Source organism: Marmota marmota, unplaced genomic scaffold (assembly GCF_001458135.2).
Source record: "Marmota marmota marmota unplaced genomic scaffold, marMar, whole genome shotgun sequence".
NCBI lineage: Eukaryota > Metazoa > Chordata > Mammalia > Rodentia > Sciuridae > Marmota > Marmota marmota.
In genome coordinates this window covers 29,599,249-29,607,384 of record NW_025999982.1, presented here as the reverse complement: position 1 = coordinate 29,607,384, position 8,136 = coordinate 29,599,249, and the positions used below count along the sequence as shown (strand labels likewise).

At 30.9% G+C, this 8,136-nt stretch overlaps 1 non-coding gene across 1 annotated transcript; it reads right to left on the bottom strand.

Moving 5' to 3' along the window:
• Positions 1–3,446: 3,446 nt before the first annotated feature.
• LOC125617563 lies at positions 3,447–3,551 on the bottom strand. Its single transcript, XR_007348601.1, has one exon. It is a non-coding gene; the product is annotated as a small nucleolar RNA U13 (small nucleolar RNA).
• Positions 3,552–8,136: the final 4,585 nt, after the last annotated feature.

Genomic DNA, 8,136 nt, shown 5'->3' with positions numbered 1-8,136 from the left:
AAAGAGAATAAAATTATGGCATTTGCAGGTAAATGGATGAAGTTGGAGAATACCATGCTAAGTGAAGTAAGCCAATCCCCAAAACCAAATGTCAAATGTTTTTTTTTCTGATAAGTGGATGCTGATCCATAATGTGGGAAGTCCATGGGGAAAATAGGGGAACTTTGGGAAAACAGGACAGAGGCATTGAAAGGGGGCATGGGTGCAGGAAAGATGGTGGAATGAGATAGACATCATCACCTTAGTTATTTTAATGCCTGCACATACGGTGGGATGCTACATTTTGTACAACCAGAGAAATGAAAAGTTGTGTTGCAATTGTGTATGATGAATCAACTGCATTCTGCTGTCATATATATCTATTTAGAATAAATAAATAAAATAAAATAATAAAAAAGAAAAAAATATTCCTTAGATATTATCAAAAAACACTTTCAAAAGGATAGTAATAAATTCTTATTTGTTGTGCCTCCTAACATTATTATGAATACTGAAAGATATTTTGTAAAATGAAGTAAAAGATACTTTTACTTCAGGTGTGGATCTGCCCACTTCAGAGTCCCCAAATACAGAATTATTCTGTAATTTTAAAATCATTTTAAGAAGTATAATTTTTTTTGATATGCCACCAAATGGTGAGATTTCCAAATATCAGTCCTCTGTTTCTTCAGATGATAGTTTACATCTGCTTGGTGATTTGTATTTAAATTTAATCTAGCAGTATTTTTTTATATAAAGTTCTAACCAACAATATTCAATAATATCACTCAGAAAACTATACTTAACATTGGCTGCATATGAGTATCTGTATTTCAAATAATAAATAAATGTCTAAAAATATTATTCTTACATAAACTCCCCAATAAGCACTCTAAAATTTTAGTAAATTAAGTAATTTTTTATTTGTAGATGTAATTATTGATTAACAATTATTTATAGAACCATTTACAAAATAATATGCTTTCTTAGTATATGAAGAATAATTCTAGGTCAATAGGCCTTTATATCCATTTAAAACTATAACAAAGCCACTGGACAAAATAATACTTACAAAAATGTCAATTACTGTTATTTCATGAAAAGGAAAGATATTAATGATCTAGTTTTAAAATTGCTGATATTTGAATTTTTGACCTGCAAAATTGCATCTTTAAATTTTTATGAGGGAATTCTTACAAGCTGAGTTGAGTTATGAGACTTGGCATCATGACATTGACTGGATTCAGATGGGTCAGAGTGGAGATGTTAATGAGAGTGTCTCCTACTCAGTCAGACAGCCCCAGACAACACAGTGCAAGTCAGGATTGAATCTTCACTGACTTGTCAAGAAGGGATTCCCTGCTAACTACCTGATTACTCCAGGTGACCAAGTGATTGTTCTCATTTCAATGAAGAAAATTAAAAATAAATAAATAAACTAGAAGGTAATTTCTCCTACTTCTTCTTGCCTTTCCTGGTTTATTATTCCTTTTTTGTGGGTTTTATTCAGACATTTGTATATAGGCCTGTATACAAGTGGAGAAAAAAATAAATAAAAGGACATCCATTGTGCCAAAATTACAGTCAAGTTATAAATGCAACTCCTCACATGAACTTAATATTTCTTTTAGAAGAAACCTAACAGAATTTTCTTTCTTCTGTCTTGAAATACATTAGGCACTAAACAATGTTGACTCCTATTATGGTAACTTTAAATGTTCCAAGTGTTAGAAGCTTTATATTTTTATTAAGGTTGCCATTTACTATAAATTTTTTTTCTGCATTCTGTACTTTAGCCCTCCATTCAGACGTTATTTCATCCCTCAATATATTTTGTAAATTTTCCACATTTACATGAGAGTAGATTTTACCAAAATATAGTATCAAATGTATTATTCCTGAGGTTATAAAGTTGACAGTAAAGAAAATATGTACTCCAGAAAAGTGGTTTTAAAACATGTGTTTTTTTTTTTTTGTATAGGTTCTGCAAAGAGCTTTATCAGCTTAAACAGGAAAAATTGATCCATTCACCATAATCATAGAGCCATAAGAGTAAATTAAATATAATTGAATCCAGGAAGCTTCATTTCTCTTTGATTATTTGTTTTGTATTGTATTGTGTTGTTTTGTTTTTGCTCTGCTATGATAGGAGTCTACACTCTTAGTTTGAGTATATTTATGGTAGGGATCTTTTAAAGAAGAGTAGATAAGTAATCATTATAAAGTTTTATTGTATAACCAGTTATTGTCTAGCAGAACGCAGTGTATCAGGTATCAATCTTCGGGGAGAAAAACATTTCATTGGTTACTAATCCCAGGGGACTAACTTAAACTTGTCTGTCCACTGAATCTCTGGGTACTGGATTCATCAAGGAAAACACAACACAATGAAGCACTGAATTGAACAATTCTTACCTTGGAGAACTGAAAGCACGATCAGGTTCAATGGTGTGCCCTGGTGTCCAATGGATACCTAGTTTCTCCTGGCATGTAATGCAGGGCAATTTTCCTATAGGTAGCCCTCTCTGAGGGGCAAAGGAAAGACCTCAACCCTTAGCCCTCTTCATGTCAATTCTGAAAGCTGGGGTGACTGAGGGTCATTGATGCTGAGGCTTAAAGAGAAGAAAGTAACACTTAGTTTGAAACAGGAGAAAATATCTTCATAGGATGAAATAATTCTAGCATATGCAATGTGAAGTTTTATCATCTTGATTATGGGAGTGTCCTGGGCTTAAGGCACATTCTTATGTGGCTGATTGGGGATCAAAACACCTGCACATAAGACACTTTCCTGACAATAATGACATAGCACAGTCATCTCACAGAAGGGCAGTGGATGCTCTTAAACAAAACTTGGTAGGATATTCAGGTTTACCTCATCACATATGTTCCAAGGAGTATCAAGTATTTTATAACTCATGTAGTTAGGCTTTTGTGGAAAGCAGCGGGATTCTAAAAGATTGAAAAGTGGCTCCTGTGAACCTGGAAAGAAAATGCATGAGTTCTATCTAATAAATATTTACGCACACTTATAAAAATATTGTTGGTCTGTGTCCTATTCTTTTTTCAAAATTTTACATAATTTATCCAAAACTGTTCTATTTGCTTCTACAATTGTCTAAAAATCTGAAGCTTCCAAATAAATATATAGAGAGAACATTGAAAATACGCAAAAAAAAAAAAAAAAATCAAAATAACCCTGAAACCCCATTCAAAACAACACAAGACATAGCAACTAATGTATGTTTTTAAACTCTGGGACTATGATGTTCTCATTTTATATGGTATAATATTGAAATAGTCAGTTAAACAGAATAAATTAAAAGAAAAATATAATTTTACATGTATTTTCTCTTAATACAAGTTCTGATTATTTTTAGTATTAGTTAAAATCTTTCTCATTTTCTTTAAAACATTCATACCTATTTTTACTTCATTTTCATCTCTTTGTTTTTTTTTTAAGTTCATGTCAGACAGGTAATGTATCAATGTCATAACAAAGTTTAGAGGGAAGCACATTTCAGGCAATAGCTTGAACACCCAATCATCACGCTTATGAACAAAATAATTATCATTTTCATCTCTTTCTGATAAAATTTATTTATATTTCATTTAATGTATAAATGTATAATGATGTCTAAACCTGAAGTTGATAATCATTTACATGTAGCTTTCTTTTAATAGGTCACTTTATTTGTTTAAATTGGTTCAGAGGTGATTTTTTTTTTTAGAAGTGACTTACGTGATCACAACCCGAGAGATTTAATACACCTTAAAAATACAAGAGATATTGTTTCAGGAAATTCTGCAGGTCTGAGAATTACTTTTTGTTAACTTATTTTATTTTATTTTTACACAAATGGAACACATTTTTTTTCATTTCTTTGTTGTACATGATGTAGATTCACACCATTCATGCAATCATACCCATAACTCAATCAATAAATGTGCTAAGGAAATGAGCAGACATTTCACAGAAGAAGATATACAAATTAATGAAAAAAGTGTTCAACATCTCTATCAATTAAAGAAATGCAGATCAAAACTCAGATTTCATCTCACTCCAGTCCAAATGGTAATTATCAAGAATTCAAGCAACAATAAGTGCTGAGGAGGATGTGGGGAAAAAGGCACACTGATTCATTGCTGGTGGGAAAGTAGAATGGAGATTCCTTAGAAAACTTGGAATGGAACCACCATTTGACTCAACTATCCCACTACTCGGTCTATACCCAAAGGACTTAAATTCAGAACACTACAAGGGTACAGCTACCTCAATATTTAGAGCAGCTCAATTCACAATAGCTAAACTGCGGAAACAGCTTAGATGTCCTTCAGTAGATGAATGGATATAGAAATTGTGGTATATATACACACTGAAATATCACTAAGCCTTAAAGAAGATGAAATTATGGCATTTACAGGTAAATGGATGGAGTTGGAGAATATCATGTTAAGCAAAGTAAGCCAATTCCAAATAACCCAAGGTCAAATGTTTCCTCTGATGGGTGGATGCTGATCCATAATCAGAGGGGAGGCACTGGGGGGCAAGGAAAAAATGGAGGAACTTTGGACTGAGCACAGGGGAGGGAGGGGATGAGACGGGGGTGAGTGTGGGGGGAAGATGGTGGAATCAGATGGACATTATCCCTATGTATGGGTATTTTATATATAACTTTTAAGAATACATCTAAGCATGGAGTGGTGGCACTCCCCTAAAATACTAGCCATTTGGGAGCCTGAAGCAGGAAGATCATAAGTTCAAGGCTGGCCTAAGCAGTTTAGCAAGACCCAACTCTAAATAAACAAATAAATAAATAAATAAAATTTAAGATCTGGAGATGCAAGTCAATGAAAAAATATCTTTGGGTCCAATATCCAATGCCAAATTATTTTTTTGAAAATAATACATTTGAACTATGAGACAATGATTACTTTATTAATCTAAATTATTGATATAATTTGTCTTTCAAAATCAACTTATACAGTTAAACTAAAATTTATTACTGTTCATAAATCTATTAACTTTTCAATTTTATATATATTCTGCAATCTAAGTCTCTTAAGTAAATTGTGATTATTTATGTAACTTTTTCCTTTTCATAAAACTATATTTATTGAAGCAAGTCATCTCTTTTAATAAAAATAATGTTTTGAAATCTGTTTTTATTTTTTCTTTTTAATATTGGCTGTGAAATATCTTGGTTAAAAATAAAATCATTCTGGTCATGGTGGTGCATACCTGTAATCCCAGTGGCTCAGGAGGCTGAGGCAGGAGAATCACAAGTTCAATGCCAGGCTCAGCAATTTATGGAGGCACTAAGCAACTTAGCAAGACCCTGTCTCAAAACCAAAAATTAAAAAGGGCTGGGGATGTGATTCAATAGTTGAGCACCTCTGAGTTTAAATTTCAATATAAAAAAAAAGGAAAATCATTATAGCCTATGAGATTCTTCTTTTTGTAGCAAAATTTGAAGCAGGTGATATCTGTATTACTGTATTCATTTATGAAGTACAGTCAATAAGAACATTATGCTAATCGAAATTATTCAGATAAAAAAATCAAATACTACATGATTCTACTAATTGTGAAGTCTAAAAATGTAGAAATAATTGAAGCAGAGAACAGAAAGGTGATTGCCAGGAAATGGGGGTGTGATAGGGGGAAAAGTTGATGCAAGGGCACAAACTTTCACTTGTGAGATAAATAAGATCTGGAAATCTAATGTACAGGATGATGACTGTACTTAAGGTTACATTGCATATTATAAGTTTGCTAAAACAAATATCGCTTCACTCCCCCACCNTAAAAATAATTCTTCTTCTAGCCAAAAATAAAGGCATAATATTTATAACCAGATATCAACTTTACTAAACCACAATATTTTTGAACTATTAAATGATACCTAAGGGTATTTACATTAAAAAGGAAACTGAGGTGATGAATGTGTTAGTGAGTTTGATTTGGGTAATCTGGTTATAATGTATATGTATAACAAATCATCATAATAAAACTTAAATGCTTTAAATGTACATAATTTTTATTTGTCAAATATATATCAATAAATCTCAGGAAAAAATTTACAATATGAAAATTAGGGATGTTTCATTGGAATCTATTCTGGCAGCTAGAGCTCCCTTGCTAAACTGAGATCCTGTTTTACAATGATTTATGCATTTTTTCCACTCACTCCCAACTCCTGCTTTGTCAGAACTTTTATGAGAGATTTTCCTGAAATTTAGTTTCTTCATCAATTCCTTGAGTGAGAAGTGTCACACATGTTTACAATTTTTACAATGCATTCTGAACATGTGATTCTTTTTTTAATTCTGATTTTTCAAAGACAATATTTCTTAGTTTAAAAATGGTGGAAGGAGATGGTGATCATTATACAAAATACATGTATGAAAATGTGAATTTGATGTCAACATAACTTTTATACAAACAGAGATATGACTAATTGTGGTATAAAGGTATATAAAGAATTGTATGCAAAAAAAATAAGAGAGCTCATGTATAATGGTATAATTTGGTGTGAACATATTTTATATACAGAGTAATGAAAAATTGTGCTGTGAATGGATAATTATGAATGTAATGTAGTCCACTATTGTCATGTATGTAAGAAATAAAAAAAAAAACCATGCATAATATCACCTTAAAAAAGGGGGGGAGATTCTAAATCAATGAATGAAATTTTAGCACCTTTTCTTTTTCTTAAAAAATTTTGTTAAATTATTTATGCACTTGAAACTTTTTCTTACATGTTTTTATTGTAAATTTAGTTAATGAAATGCATTTTATTTGTACAATTTGAGAGTAGGATATTTAATGTGAGTTTTTTTTTTCTAATTTTACCAGGACTCAAATGATAAATAAATACAAATCTCATCTTTCAGCAAAAAATTATAAACTTTTGAAGAAAAAAATAATAACTTGGAAGCACATAAATAGATATACCAAATAACAAAACTAGCATAGTTATGACTAATCTTGAAAGTGTTTTGAAAAATTTAAACTTCTATTCTAATCCTTACTTTTCAGATACCACTTCTGAATTAATGGTTTGTTACATATTTTACACATTATTATAGATTAGAAGTTGTTTTCCTTTACTAAGCATGTCCCAAGATCCTTAAAGTATTTAATCAGTAGAAAATTCACAGTTTTTACTAAAACCATAATTATGAGGAACCACAGAATAGTCTCAATAGATAATTAGATCATCATTAAATATGAAGATAGATTTTCTTAAATACTTTGCATTATACTTTTGAGAAAAGTTAGCAATGAAAATATATTTTTAAATTTTTATAAAAAATTCTCATAAAATAGAATCATAAATACTTTTATAATTTTAATTTCAATGTTAAGCATTTATTACTTGAACTATAAAATACCTTATTCATAAAACGTTAGTATACAGACTGTCTTTTAAAATGTTAGTGCAGCTCAAATGTGCTTACATGAACTCTGTGTTTCTTTGGATTTTTTATATTGCCAATATTAAACTTTTAAGGCCCTAAACTATTATAGGCATCATTGACATGTTATATAAAAAATGGGGAGCCCAAATAATTCTTGTGATATATTTTCCTTCTCAATCTTGAATAGTTCTTGAAATTTGATTTAGTTTGCTTTTAGAAGTGTATTGTGGTAGTGCTTTTTCTTTATGCTGCATGATCCTTATTATAACCTTTTCTTGTTTTGTATATGTGCATAGAAAGAACAGTATATAGGAAACTACTATGAGAAAAATCCATGACAGTCAATTTGTCTGTCATTGAACAGGCAAGTGCCCACAAAACCTGATGATGAATAGGTGATGCCCACTTTAAAGATTACTTATTGTCCTGTCCCTCACTCACCCTGACCTCACTTGCCTCACACCCTCTCACATACCACTTCAATGGTCAAGGTCTAATCATAAACCTTTGTAAAAAAGGTACAGATGCATATTTTCAGAGCAGTATGGTGTCCAGAGCATCTGGTTGTTTTGTCTTTCACTTGTTTATATTTTTAACCCTGCTGAATCTTATTTTAGATATAATGAGTAAAAACTAAGCTCACTAAATAAATCATAGAGAACATTCCAGCTTCCCTATCTTATTTTAATATTTGATATTTTTATTCCATAAAAAAATTTATTGAACTAT